We start from the raw sequence: 15,527 nt of genomic DNA on the forward strand, positions 1-15,527 counted from the left end.
GTGGTAAAGCCTCTGCATGGACACAGGTACCACATATGGGTGCCAATTCATATCCCAACTGCTCCACTTCTGATCCAGCTCCCTACTAATGCACCTAGGAAAAAGCCATGGAAAATGACAGAAGTACCTGGGCCCCTGCCACCCACATGGGAGACTTAGATGGAGTTCCAGGCTCCTGGCTTTGGCCTGGCATGACTATGGATGTTGTGGCCATTTGGGGAGTGAACCAGCAGATGGAAGATCACTCTCTTGCTCTGTCCCTCCCTCTCTTTGTAACTCTGCCTTTCAAATAAATAAAATAAATCTTAGAAAAAAAAAAGACAGAAATGCAACTAAAAAGGTTGTACTCACTAGAGAAAGACCTGAACAGCACTGAATCAGTGGGTCATCCCAGTGGCTCTCAAGACAAGTTAGACTGTTCTTTGTTCACTACAGTGGTCTGAAGCCTATGTCTTATTTCCAGCAGAAGTAAGAAGGAATGAGGCTACAGCCAGTGACCAAATATCATCACATTGTCGTACTTGCCTATGAAAGGCTCGGGGAATCCAGAATTGGCTTGATGGCCCTGTGTCAAACCACTGAGAGAACTCAATCATAGGAGCTCTGACTGAGGCAGTGCTCAGCAATTGTGGCCAAGGGAAAAGGAGAAATTTTGAGGACACAGCTTGGAGCCAAGACTGGCAGTTCTCAGGCAAAGCATAGGTCGGGGCCATAGTTTTAGCCTAGCTTTCCAACTGAAGCTATTTCTGAACAAGCTTGCTATCCAACAATTACCAGACCTTCCTATCATCTGCTCTGTTAGTATGGCTGTCGTAACACAGAACACTGTTAAAGCAGAACTTTAAGCAGTTCGTTGTCAATGTTGTAGCTTTATAATGCCTGGGACCCAGGTTTTTGCTTTTATTGTTTTGTCATCCTAGGGTGTGGTCCTTTTCATCACGGTCCAAGATGTCTAATTATATTCAGCAGCAAGATGGAGAAAAGGGAATACTCTTAGCCTTGAAAGTCACAACCGTAAGCTTGCACATATCCCTCAGAGGACCCCAGACACACTCAGACACAAGGGAGGCCGGGTGATGGAATCTGTCCCTGGTATCCATCTAAATCCAAGGTTCTTTACTAAGGAAGGGTAGAACGGGTATTAGGGCAACAGTGCCTTCCAGGAGGTCTGGTGCCACCCATCGTTGGCAGCCAGCTTCTCCAGGCCAGCTTCTTGGCTCCCAGAGCTGTGTCTTAAGCTGCTTTCTCCAGCTTATACAAGGCTTTTAGGGAAAGAATCTCTGACTCCATATATCTACTTGAATCAATTCTGGAGTCCACAAAGACAGACTAACTGGGTATTTAGTGGTATTTTTAAGTGAAAATATTTTACTAATTGTAGAGAGAAACTCCTGTAATTCTGGGCTAAGGAGGAGTCAAAGAGGCTGGTTAGGTCTCTGGAACTTGATCTGTTGCTGTAAAGTTGAAGAATTTTTAAGGATGGAATTTTGTGATCTTGGTAGTGAGAAGTTTTGGGTTTCAGGGAGAAAGAGAGAGTCTTTGATAGATATGGAAACATATTCGAGTAAATAAGCACAGGCATGGAAATTTCAATAGCAGCTGGTGTCAGGAGTACGGGGCTGTTCCTCAGGTTATCACACAGAGGCAGGCTTCTGAGGCCTCCGAATATTCGTTTGGTCACTGGTCAGCCCCGTCTCATAGCTTCCCTGATCCAGAGGAAACACCAAGAACGAGCTGTCCTAGGGAAGCTTCCAAGCCCTTCAGCATTGCAGAGCCAAGGGTGGCAGAGTCCTGATGAGTGACAGGTCCTGCTGTCAGGATTCTGCTACGAGATCAGGAAGCTGGCAGTGCCACCGAAAGAGCAAGCACCTTTCACCCCAGGCAGCACTTCTACCATATCACAGCTGAAGCAGACATCAGCTCTGGGGGAGCTTCAAGGTGTAGTTTGGGCAATGAGGGCAATTTGGACCCTTGAACTGTGAAGTAGGCTGCTGGGATTGCTTCTGCTATCCCCAGCCTCATGGCTCCCATAATTATTGGTATTCTCAGTCTCACTCGAAGACTATAGAAGCAAACATGTTGTCCTAACTAGGGTTTATTTGTGAGACAGACTGGGTGGAATGGTCCTAACTGGGAAGGTTAGGCTCAAGGTTTCAAACAAATCCACAAGTTTAAGCAACGACATACAATTAAATATGGGGACATTGCCAAAACATTTTTGTTGCAGGGTTAGCTTGAAGGCATGTGAATTCAGACAGTAGATATGCAACCATGATGCAAAGCCTGGATGGAAAAGTCCATTTGGAATGTGAGTTCCTTCATCCAAAATAAGCAGAAAGAGATTATGGATTCAGCAACAAGCATTGCAACCACAGGAAGAATTCATTTCTATCTAGAATTCATTCTTTTTTAATTTTAAAAAATCTATTTATTTGAGAGGAAAAGAGGGAGAGACATAGAGGTCCCATCCACTGATTCACTCTCCTAATACCTGCAGCAGCTGGGGCTGGGCTGGGGCTGGAGTCAGGAGTCAGGAAGGCAATCCATGTCTCCCGTGTCGGGGGCGGGAACTCAGTTACTCAAGCCACCACTGCTGCCTCTAAGCGTCTGCATTCACAGGAAGCTGGATTCAGACCAGAGTCGGGACTCAAACCCAGCTACTCTGATACGGGGCGCACAGATGCCTTAACTACTAGGCCACATACTTATTCTGACTATTTACAGTTAGAAATCTGTGACACAAACTAATGACGATTGGGCAATCTCCCCAAACCTACTGCTTGAATGAGAATTAGCAGTTAAAAGTTCCACAGCTGGGGCTGATGCTGTGGCGTAGCTGGTAAAGCTGCTGCCTACAATGCCATCATCCCATATGAGTGCTGGTTCGAGTCTCGGCCACTCCTCTTTTGATCCAGATCTCTGCTACGGCCTGGGAAAGTAGTGGAAGATGGCCCAGTCCTTGGGCCCCTGCACCCATGTGGGAGACCTGGAAGAAGCTCCTGGCTCCTGGCTTCAGATCTGCTCAGCTCTGGCCACTGTGGCCATTTAAGGAGTGAACCAGCGATGGAAGGCATCTCCCTCTCTCTCTCTCTCTGCCTCTCCTTCTCTCTCAAATAAATAAAGCTTATTTATTTATTTGAAAGAGTTACACAGAGAGAGAAGGAGAGGCAGAGGTGGAGAGAGGTCTTCCATCTGCTGGTTCACTCCCCAGATGCCGCAACAGCTGGAGCTGCACAGATCTGAAGCCAGGAGCTAAGAACCAGGAGCTTCTTCAGGGCCTCCCACATGGGTGCAGGGGCCCAAGCATTTGGGCCATCTTCCATTGCTTTCCCAGACCATAGCAGAGAGCTGGATTGGAAATGGAGCAGCCGGGACTTGAACAGGTGCCCATATGGGATGCCGGCACTGCAGGCGGTGGCTTTATCTGCTATGCCACAGCGCCGACCGCAATAAATAAATCTTTTAAAAATGTAAAAAGAAAGTTGCACAGTGAAGCTTGAGACTTCTGTATCCACAGGTGATGAGCCTACATTAAATTAGACACCAAGTAATGATGGCCAGTTTTATGTGCCAACGTGTCTCCAGTTATTCAATCAAATACCAATCTAGCTGCTGCTCATTTTATAGATGTGATGAACATCTACAGCAAGTTGACTTTAGGCAAAGAAGAGTATCCATGACAATTTGCTTGATAATCAGTTGGAAAGCCTTCCTGGAAGAACTGAGGTTTCCCTGAAGAAGAAATTCTACCTGTGGACTGCCTATGCCTTCCTGACAGCTTGCCCCGGAGATTTCAGATTTGCCAAGGCAGTCCTTGCAATCACATATGCCAGTTTGTTAGTTTACACACACACACACACACACACAATATGTATGTTCCAGATTGTATCTATTCTTTTAGAATTTTGTTTAATTTATTTGTTTGAGGGGAAAAGAGGTTGGGGGGGAGGTCTTCCATCCACTGGTTCACTTCCCAAATGGCTCTAACAGCCAGTGCTGGGCCAGGCCAAAGCTAGGAGCCCAGAGTTTCTTCCAGGTCTCCCATTTGGGTGCAGGGCCCAAGGACTTGGGTTGGCTTCTACTGCTTTCCCAGGCCATAGCAGAGAGTTGGTTCAGAAGTGGAGCAGCTGGGACTCAAACCAGCATCCATGTGGGATGCCAGCTTCATGAGGCTGGGCTTAAACTGATATGCCACAACACTGGTCCCATGGTTATATTAGAATTGTACCTATGGGGGCTGGCACTGTGGTATAGCATGTAAAGCTGCCACCTGCAGTACCGGCATCCCATATGGCCACTCGTTCAAGTCCCAGCTGCTCCACTTCTGATCCAGCTCTCTGCTATGGCCTGGGAAAGCAATAGAAGCCAGCCCAAGTTCTTGGGTCCCTGCACCCATGTGGGACACCTGGAAGAAGCTCCTGGCTCCTGGCTTTGGATCGGCTCAGCTCTGGCGGTTGTAGCCATTTGGGGAGTGAACCAGTGGATAGAAGACCTCTCTCTGTTTCTCTCTCTGCCTCTGCCTCTCTGTAACTCTGTCTTTCAGATAAATAAATAAATATATTTTTAAAGATTTTATTTATTTATTTTAGAGATAGAGTTGCAGACAGTGAGAGGGAGAGACAGAGAGAAAGGTCTTCCTTCCGTTGGTTCACTCCCCAAATGGCCGCCAAGGCTGGAGCTGCACTGATTCGAAGCCAGGAGCCAGGTGCTTCTTCCTGGTCTGCCATGCGGGTGCAGGAGTCCAAGCACCTGGGCCATCTTGTACTGCTTTCCCAGGCCACAGCAGAGAGCTGGAATGTAAGAGGAGCAGCCGGGACTAGAATCGGCGCCCATGTGGGATGCCGGCTCCGCAGGTGGAGGATTAACCTACTGTGCCACGGTGCCAGCCCCAATAAATAAATCTTTTAAAAAAATGAATTGCACCTATGAAATACATGAAATTGGTTCTCTTTCTATTAATAAAAATTTGAAAAATATATTGGTAACCTGGATGTATATCTATTTATTACATTGTGAATGAATGGCTTCTTTACAGTCATATTATTTCTGGTGCCCTTCACTCTTCTGGACCAGGAGTAATGCAATCTTTGCAATTCTCAGTTACCCATAGAGGAAAAGTAGTGGCATGAAAAATCCCAAATGGCAGATCTTCCCAAAATCATTACATTTGACCTCATATTTAATCATAGGATATTAAACCAGACAGTCGTTATAAAGGGCCTGGAAGAACACATCCCATTTTCACATATCCATGGTTCTCAATCCTGGCTCTTCAGCAAGATCTGCCATGCCAAAGCCTTGTCCCCAGAAGTACTGTATTCAGTAGAGCTGGAGGGAGCCTTGCCTTGAAAACTCGCTTGCCTTCCTTTCTCACTTGGTGAACCAGTTCACTGGTGCTCTTGATGTTCCTCTGGAATCACAACACAGAAGGGTGAAGGGGTAGAAGCTCAATCTGTGCAATCAGTCAATGATAAATCACTTGAGCAACAGCCCCAGGTGAGCAACCAGCCCGGTTTTTAAGGACCTGCAGTGACAAGCACCTAAGGCACCTGCTCTATTTCTGGAGAAGGTTGCTAGAGAGCTTAGCTATTTTTTTTTTTTTTTACATTGAACAGAATCTCTCTGAACTTTACATTCATACCTCCTTGTCCAGTCCTCAACTTAGGACTCATTCCTATCATTCTGTCATTTTTACTCCAAGTCTATCAAATATGTTAGAAGTCTCAAAAAGGTATTGATGGCCGGCGCCGTGGCTCACTTGGCTGATCCCGGCGCCAGCACCCCGGGGTTCTAGTCCCGGTCGGGGTGCCAGGTACTAGTCCCGGTTGCTCCTCTTCCAGTCCAGCTCTCTGCTGTGGCCCCGGGAGGGCAGTGGAGGATAGCCCAAGTGTTTGAGTCTCTGCGCCCGCATGGGAGACCAGGAGGAAGCACCCGGCTCCTGGCTTCGAATCAGCGCAGTGCCCGCTGTGGCAGCCATTAGGGGAGTGAACCAATGGAATGAAGACCTTTCTCTCTGTCTCTCTCTCACTGTCTATAACTAGCTGTCAAAAAGTAAAATAAAATAAAAAAGGTATTGATTGGGTCTGCTACAAATCTGAGTGATTCACTATTGCTTGCCATCTCTTGTATTCATGTTTTTGACTGATTCTCAAATTCCTCACAGCTGATAAACCTAAATTTTATTTTTGCCCAAGTCCTATTCTTACTCCTGCACTTTCCCAAAAGATAATCTCAGCTCCCTCTTTGATTGTGTAGCAAATTAAAGCCAGCTCTGGGTATCTATCTTTTCCATCTCTAAAGGGCTCTATTTTCACTATGAAGATGCTACTTTCATTGAGTATCTATTTCTAAAAAAAAAAAAAAAACAAAACAAAAAACCAAACCTGTATTTTTTCCACATCTTGATAGATTTACTTACATTCATCTAAGCCTCTCAAGCTTCATTGGACATTTCCCTGTTATTTCTTGCATCTTTACCCTTTCTCATTACCTGAAGTTACAGCACCTAATCCATTCTGATTCATATTACAGAGCCTGCAGCCTGTCTGCTAGGTCCTACTGGACGCAAAGCCACTGGAAGGCTCATTTGCCTCATAGTACTCAACACAGTGGCCCACACAAAGAAGGCAATCAGTAAATATTTGATGAAGAATGTGCAACACCTTAGAAATTTACAGTGCAGCCATGTATCACTTCACAAGTATGATATGTTCTGAGAAATGCATCATTGGACAACCTCATTGTGCAACCAGTATGGAGTGTAAGATGTGGGCACTGTTATCTTCCAGGACCACTGGCGTATGTGCAGTCCACTGTTGGCTGGAATGTTGTTATGTGGCACCTGGCTTTATTTTAAGTCACAATGAAGCCTCATAGTAAAAATATGTCTTAGGAGGCAGCCTCCCTCTCTCCCCGGCTCCTTCTTGTCCCTCTTCACTTCCCTCTTCTTGCTGAAGATGGCTTTCATAGCTGATGAAATTTGTGTAAGAAACCAAACTGAAGCCCAAATGAACCTGCTTCAGCTTTGTCTCCCTCTTTCTGATTTAATTATTCATTAAGTCACATCTGTGTGCACACATGTGTGTGCACACGAGAATACATAATCCACACCTTATTCTTGTTGTATAGAATTCTTATCAAGCAAACTAAAACATAAAGCCCCCTCCTTCTCCCAGAGGTAACTGCCAGTGGCACTTACATGCATATGTTTAAGTTATTTCTTCTAGGCATTTAGTACCTTCAACGGAAATGCAGAGCAAGATCTGCTATAAATATCCCTGATGAAGATAATCAAACACTGTAGCCACGTGACTTCCTATTTTTCCTTCACTGTGATTTACATCTATGCCACGTTCTTGGAGATCCACCTACTCCTGTTTATCGCTGCAAATTCCCGGACACCACGTCCTCCTGAATGGTATGCGTTTCATTCCTTTTTTTTCCCCAAATACACAAGGCTTTTAACAATCTTTCCTCTACAAGGAAAATTTATAGCAAACACAAAATACCACATCAATTCAGGTTTTCAGAGAAACCCTGAAAGAATCAAAGCAAGTACATTTAGCTAAGCTGAGTAACAAAATGATTGTTTCTAGGGAAGTTATGACTCAGGAAAATGTAAAGTGCAATAAATAGACCAAAGTTCTCAACTGAAAATTCTGTGATATGAATATAATACAAAACTTGTTTCTGTTTTTTTGTTTGTTTGTTTGTTTTGAAATGGAGAGCGAGAGAGACTGATGGAGAGAGATTCCCCTACCTGTTGGTTTACTCCCCAAATGCTGCAATGGCCAACTGCTAGACCAGGTCTAAGCCAATAAAATTTATTTTCAATAATAAAATGGCTGATTTGTATGAATGCTTATTAACTATCAGGCACCGTTCTAAGATCATTGCATGCATTATATGATCTAATCCTGAGGGAGGTACTTTTGTTATTTATTCACATTCTATAGATGGTGGAACTGTGCCCACGTCACATGGTTTGTAAGCAGTAAATCAATGTTTCAAATTCAGGTCTGTCTGACTTCAAAGCTCACTGATTTCCCTTAACAAATAATTGAGTCCCTACCCTGGTGAACACAGCAGCCAATGGCCTCTGTCTGCACAATTTACAAGGCAGCAATGGAGACAGACATGAATTAGTAAGATGAGAGTAATTATTTGAACTAAAATTGTGATCCTCACCATGAGCAAAGGGTGGAATGTATCTTCTGATGTATTCCAAACTCATAGACAGTGCTTGTGTTAGATGCCCCAATAAGTATTTTCTGAAAGTTGAGTAAGGTTGCTAGGAGGTAAACAAGAGTGGGCTTAGCCAAGTGTTGGTGGAGGCTGGGAAAGGCCTTCTCTGAGAAGGTGGCTCTCAAATGGAGCCCTGCAGGCTGACGTGAGCCGACTGCAGCTAGGAGAAGCTTGCGGGGACGGGTGTTTGAGGCTGCATGCCTGCAGTGCTTGGCTCAGGAGAGACGCTCTGGAGACAGAGAGGTGGGACAAAGACCCCTGAGGTGAAGCACAGAGGGTTAGGAGAGCACAGGGAAGCAAGGGCAGCCTAAGACAGACTCTGCAGGCAAGAGGGGCTATGATCAAGCCCTAGGAAGATGTTATTCCTTGGTCCCAAGAGCAATGGTTGCTAGGGAAGTATTCCAATCAGAAGAATGCCAGCCACAGACTTCCACTGCTGATTTGAGCTGGAGTGTAGTCAGCTAGGGATTCAGTTAGTTGTCAAGTACAGTGGGCCAGACTTGGAGAAGAATGATTTCAGTGGAGAAACAGAGAGGTGAAGAGATGAATGATGCTCATGTGACTGCCTGGGTATGAAGGTAAGAGAGGGAATGCATCTGTCAGGAGGCCTGCTTTGGTTGCTATTGCTATGTAACAAATTACTCCAAAATGGAGTGACTTAAATGATAATTATTTATGATCTCACACAGTGTCTTCAAATATCAAGAATCTCGGAGCAGCTTACCTAATTCTAGTCACCTTGTGTTGACCCACCCTGACCACTCTTGGTTTCCCAAATGCAGGTAACTTTGACTAGCAACTGAAAGCAATCAGTTTTCTAGCTGGGTCAGTCAATGAACTCTTTCTTAAAAAACAAAAGACTCTGATTAAAAGAGAATGTATTAGAAAGATATGAGACAGCTCACAGAATCCCAAGGCTTGGGAAGGACAGCCCTGGATTATCCCAGTGGTAGAACATGACCAGTGGACTCCTCAAAACATCATTGGTGAAATACATCGTATCCCATTTATTTTAAAGATTATTTGAAAGGCAGAGTTGCAGAGAGAGAAGAAAAGATAGAGAAAAAGAGAAAGATCTTCCATCCATTGTTTCATTCACTAAATGGCTATAATGGTTGGCGTTGGGCCAGTCTGAAACCAGGAGCCAGGAGCTTCTTCCAGGTCTCCCACATGGGTGCAGGAGCCCAAGCACTTGGGCCATCTTCCACTGCTTTCTCGGGCCATCAGCAGGGAGCTGGATCAGAAGTGGAGCAGCCAAGACACAAACTGGCAGCCATATGGAATGGTAATATCGCAGGCTAGCATCTCAGCTTTACCAGCTGTGCCACAGACACCCATATTTAAATATTTTTTTTAGTGGCCCTTGAGTTATGCTAACCAAGATGAACTGTCCTAGAATAAAATGTGATTGGCTAACCTCAGCCACTAACCACTCTTGGCAAAAAAGAAGGCAGGTTCCTTAACTAACAGTCCTATTGAAATTGCTATGATGAGGAGCCAATAATTCCCAACAAAGAATTCAGTGCTCTGTTAAGAACAGAAGGGGGAACATGTCCTGGGAAGGCTATGAACAGCAGATACCCCCTTCAATCTGGGACCGGACCTAGTTCCAGGGTCCCTCCTGGGTTGCATGGGGAAGGGGACCAACTTTCAAACCATTAATGTGAAAGGAATTAGGAATTAATTGTTCTTTAAACAATTTCTCGGTATCATGTCAATAATTCAGAATGCCATACTATTTGACATTGACTTAGCATTTAAAAACCAAAGGCATACAAATAAATGTTGGAACTAAAATAAATAGGAGGGGCCGGCGCTGTGGCGCAGTGAGTTAATCCTCTGTCTGCAGCACTGGCTTCCCATATGGTTGCCGGTTCTAGTCCCAGCTGCCCCTCTTCCAGTCCAGCTCTCTGCTATGGCCTGGGAAAGCAGTAGAAGATGGCCCAAGTCCTTGGGCCCCTGCACCCACATGGGAGATCGGAAAGAAGCTCCTGGCTCCTGGCTTCAGATTGGCGCAGCTCTGGCTGTTGCGGCCATTTGGGGAATGAACCAACGGAAGGAAAGACCTTTCTCTCTGTCTCTCCCTCTCACTGTCTGTAACTCTCTCAAATAAAATAAATAAAATCTTTAAAAAAAATAGGAAACCAAAAGAAAAGCTGAGATATGCTGATGTTTAAAGGAAAGTCAAATGCCACTGTTTTGCCAAATCTGGTGACCACATAAGTATGTTTTAGTAGCATTGGGAATAAGTAGAAATTTTTGAGATAAACTGGAGACAGGTGGAAATATTGTGAGTTTGTAGGAGATTTTCCGGTATGCTTCAGCTATAAAAATGAATTAAGAGAAAATGTTCTTTACAGCCATAGGTCCCCTGAGTTTTATTGTTCTCCTTCTCTCTCCACTCCTCTCAACTCTGCTGCCCATCAAGACCCAGCTCCACATGTCTTCCGCTTCTCTGAGCCTTCCTGGACCAAATCCAGACCAATCCATGACCAACTAGTGCTTCTTGTTTGTTCCATGTGCTTGGCACTTCCCATAGCTTCTCTCTCTCTCTCTCTCTCCTCTGTCCTCTCTCCTCTCTCCTCTCTCTTCTCTCTCTCCTATCTCCTATCTCTCTTTACTTTCTGTCCTTCTTTCCTTTCTTGCGCATCCTGAATTTTCATCTAGGGTCCAAGGATATTGGAGGCAGGATCTCTGATGCTAAGTTGGTTTTTGGAGGTTCCAAGTAATATTTTTTAAATTTTTGGCCTTTCTTCCCTTTTCTAGTTCTGCCTAACCTTGCAAATATGGATCTTAATAAGGGTTTGTCTCTCTTCCCCCCTTTTTTTCTACTTCAAATATTATGTGTTTAAGGTTAATTAATGAGAGAGTACATATAAAAGTTCAGGTAGCACTTACATTCAAGTGTTTTAATTTTATCTGATGCTTGTGCTACATGTTATTCCTCAATGATCTCATCCACTTGGGTAGTTTCAACTGTGATCTTTAAGGGGGTGACTGTCCATCTGCCTCTGGCTGACTCATCTCCCAAGCCCCAGGTCCACATTTCCAACTGCGTGTTCTGTAAATGCCTCAGACTCAAAACGTCCTAAATTGAACTCATCCTTCCATCCAAACGTAGTCTTTTCTCTTTGTAGAAGCTCTCAATCTCAATTCATAACTGCACTAGATGTTTATTATGCTTGAAGACTCAGAATTACTTCTGCTGCAGAATCACCCTCTCATTCTCTTCTTTCCACTCTTGGTTGCCAAATCCTGGCTTAGTCTCACACTGTGCTCCTAATAATCCCTTTTCTCAGCTGCTCTAAGTCTGACCTTTATTAACTCTCAACACAAACCATGCTAGAACATTCTGAATAGTTCCTTGATCTCTGTCTCCTACCTCAGGCTATCTGCTACACTGTCACTAGGGTTCTTTTCCTAAAACACTGATAAGACCTTGTCAAACCCCATCAGTGTGCCCCACCCCCCACCCCCAACACGTACACCTACACCACATACACCAAAGCTTTTGGGTCCCTTGCTGTTGCACGTAAACAATTCAAGCTGTCCACAGACAAACTCTCTGGCCTCATCTCTTTCTACAGTCTCCAAACCTGCCACCTCTTTGTTTCACATCCCAGAATATGTCCTTCATGGTCTCAAGTTTTGTTGAAGCTGTTTCCTTTGCCTTGAGTGATCCTGCCTACCAGGATTTTCTCAATCTTGCATCCTCTAAAGCAACTTATGGATTTTACCATTTTAAATTAATTGTAACTTTTCATTGTAATAACCACCTGATGTAGAGAACTAAGTGCGTGCCTCAGCCATTGCATACATTTCCACATTTAATCTTGACCACCATCTAGCAAGTAGGTATTACAGGCCCGCAATTGCCCTTCCGAAGTCGTGAGGCCAGCTGTGCCTCCAGTTGTGAATGTGTTGTTTTTCAGAAAGGCAATACGTAGGTATGCACCTCAGTTACCCCTCTGTGAAATGGAGGGGACGAGTGCAAATGCAGCACCTCCCGATGGACCTTGTGAAAGAGACGACGCTTTGTGCAATGTCTTTTTAATGTGCATTTGGGTCTCCTGTTTGTCTGTCAAATGATATGTGGGGTCTTGTGTTTTGTTTCACTATTATAAATACTACTGGTTTATGAAATATATGGATCTAACTTTCACAATTAGCTAATGCATACCAGGGACGTCATTTAGATGGTGAGAAGAGCCGTCATTTTGTTGGAAGTAGCATGTCATTTTCTTTCTTAGCTTTTACTCCCTTCTGCTGCTCACCCCACCCTTTACTCAGCATTTCCCACCATAAGCACAGGCCTCCTGCTGCTATCATAAGAGCTCTTCCTTCAGTTTGCTGGCCTACTTTACTATTAATTCATCTTTTTTTTTTTTCTGGCAAAAGAAAAAAATTATGCCAGACAATTATTCTCTTCCTCTCTGACAAAAATACCTCATGACCACTACTGCTAAATTTTGAGAATTGAAAGTAAACACAACGAGCAGGCTCTTTCCCGTTTCTGGATGAAGAAGAGACCAAGAATTTAGTGCTAGAAGGGACATTGAGATCAGCTAGTCCATGTGACCCTGGTTTACCTGATTACCTGCTACATTTCAGAGAAGCAAAGGAGCAGGCAGGCAGTGATCTGCTCAAGTTCACACTGCTAATTAGTGACATGACACTGGCTAGACCCTAGCCCTCCCATCCCACCCGCAGCCCCAGGCAACCACTGATCTTCCTGTTGCTCTGGGTTAGTTTGTTTTTTCCTAGCATTTCAGATAAATGGAATCCTATAGTATGTGCTTTTTGTGTCTGGCTTCTTTTATTCGCTATAATGTTTTTGAGATTCACACACATCATTGTACATTTTTTTTATTGTTGAGTAGCAGTTCATTATAAAGATAGGCCATGGTTTATTTAGCCATTCTGCTAGTGGACATTCAGGTTATTTCCAGGCTTTGACTATCATGAATAAAGATACCATGAACATTATTGTATATGGTTTTTCATGAACATGTTTTTATTTCCTTTGGGTAAATACTCATGAGTAGGTTTGATGGGTCATAGGGTAGGCATACATTCAGTTTTAGGAGAAACTTCCAATTGCTCTACATCCCCAGCCACAACTGGAATTGCCAGTCTTTTAAATTTTAGTCTTGCTAATGTGTGTAAAACTATCTTACTGTAATTTGAATTTGCATTTTCTGGATTATTAAGGTATATTTCCCTGATGAATATTCATGTACTTTTGGGCCATTATCTGCACCTTCTTTTGTGAGGTGTCTGCTCAGACGTTTTGCCTATTTGGTTGAATTGTGTTTCCCTCTCAATATTGAGTGGTTCGTTTTCATTACATAGTTTATTCTCAATACAAAGTCCTCTGTCAGATATATGTATTACAAATATATTCTTCTAGGGACCAGTGTTGTGGCACAACAGGTTAAGCTGCTGCCTGCAATACTGGCATCCAATATCAATGCTGGTTCAAGTACTGACTGCTCAACTTCTGATCAAGCTCCCTGTGCCTGGGAAAGCAGCAGAAGATGGCCCAAGTGCACCTGGCTCCTGGCTTCAGCCTGGCCTAGCCCCACCATTGTGGGCATCTGGGGAATAAACCAGTTATGTCTCAACATAACTCTTGGTAACTCTGCCTTTCAGATAAATAAATAAATCTTTAAAATATATATACATATATATATATTCTTCCAGTCTGTAGCCTATATTTTCATATTTTAAAAATGTCATTAGAAGAGGTAATTTTTAAAATTTAATGAATCTAATTTGTCATTATTTTCTTTTGTAGATTTTACTTTTTATATCTTATCAAAAACATTTGTATTGCTTGCATACTTCAGTCTCACACTTCCATATTTTCCAGAAGTCTTATAATTTTAGCTTTTTAAAAAGGATTTATTTTATTTATTTGATAGTCAAAATGACAGAGAGAGAGAGAGAGAGAGAGAGAGGTATAGTGGGTAAAGCTGCTGCCTGAAGTGCTGACATCCCATATGGGCACCAGTTCAAGTCCTGATTGCTCCATTTCTGGTCTGGCCTGGGAAGTAGAAGATGGACCAAGTCTTTGGGCCCCTGCACCAGCGTGGGAGATCTGGAAGAAGCTCCTGGCTCCGGATTGCCCCAACTCCGGCCATTGTGGCCATTTGGAGAATGAACCGGCAGATGGAAGATCTCTCTCTCTCTCTCTCTCTCTCTCTCTCTTTGCCTCAGCATCTCTATAATTCTGCCTTTCAAATAAAATAAATAAATCTTTTAAAAAAGAAAATAAACTTACCATACATATATATTATTCTGTTTAATTGTGCTGATCTGCATACCTACTGTTTTGGCACACTGCACTTTCTTGATTACTATAGCTGTATAGTAAGTCTTGAAGTCAGAGTAATTTATTTAACTTTTTATTTTTTAAATTATATTGATCATTCTTGATCCTTTTAAATTCCTTTTGTCAGTTTTTGCAATTTTTACATCATTTATTTAGACTTCCTTAAAAATTCTCTCAGTAGCATTTACATTTTTCACTCTAAATATCATGTATATATTTAATTTCCCACAAGTATTTCATTTTAAGTTATTATAAACAGAACTTTAATTTCATATCCAATTGTTTATTGCTCATTTTATTGTGTAGAAATACAATTAAGTTTCATATAATAACTTATATTTTAAGAATTTTTGAATTATGGTATTATTTTTCTTAGTTCTGGATGCTCTCTAAATATAATCATTTCATCTATGAATAAAGTCATTTTTGTTTCTTCATTCAAATTTGTATGCCTGGGGGCCGGCACTTCCGATCCAGCTTCTACTTCCTATCCAGCTCTCTGCTATGGCCTGGGAAAGCAGTAGAAGATGGCCAAAATCCTTGGGCCCCCGCACCTGCGTGTTAGACCCGGAAGAAGCTCCTGGCTTCGGATTGGCGCCACTCCGGCCGTTGCAGCCATCTGGAGAATGAAGCAGCAGATGGAAGACCTCTCTCTCTCTCTCTCTCACTTTCTCTCTCCCTCTCTCCCTCTTTCCCTCTCCCTCTCCCTCTGCTTCTCTGTAACTCTGACTTTCAAATAAATAAATAAATATTTTTTAAAAATTTGTATGTCTTCTATTTTTCTTTCCTTTTTGAGCCCCACCACTCCTCCCCAGCCATTGTCTTACAGGTTCTCTATTACAATGTTGAGTGAAAATAATGATATTGGACAGGCTTACTATAGTCCCAGTATTGGGAAACATTCATTCTTTCAGTACTAAGGGTGACTTTTATTTTTAAGATTTATTTT

At 43.2% G+C, this 15,527-nt stretch overlaps 1 long non-coding RNA gene across 1 annotated transcript; it reads left to right on the forward strand.

Moving 5' to 3' along the window:
• The first annotated feature begins 7,233 nt into the window (after window positions 1-7,233).
• On the forward strand, window positions 7,234-15,302 carry LOC133762349 (uncharacterized). Its single transcript, XR_009866269.1, has 4 exons — window positions 7,234-7,417; window positions 8,934-9,026; window positions 13,655-13,879; window positions 15,056-15,302. It is a non-coding gene; the product is annotated as an uncharacterized LOC133762349 (long non-coding RNA).
• The last annotated feature ends 225 nt before the right edge of the window (window positions 15,303-15,527 follow it).

This window comes from Lepus europaeus, chromosome 6, assembly GCF_033115175.1.
Source record: "Lepus europaeus isolate LE1 chromosome 6, mLepTim1.pri, whole genome shotgun sequence".
In the NCBI taxonomy this organism is placed as follows: domain Eukaryota; kingdom Metazoa; phylum Chordata; class Mammalia; order Lagomorpha; family Leporidae; genus Lepus; species Lepus europaeus.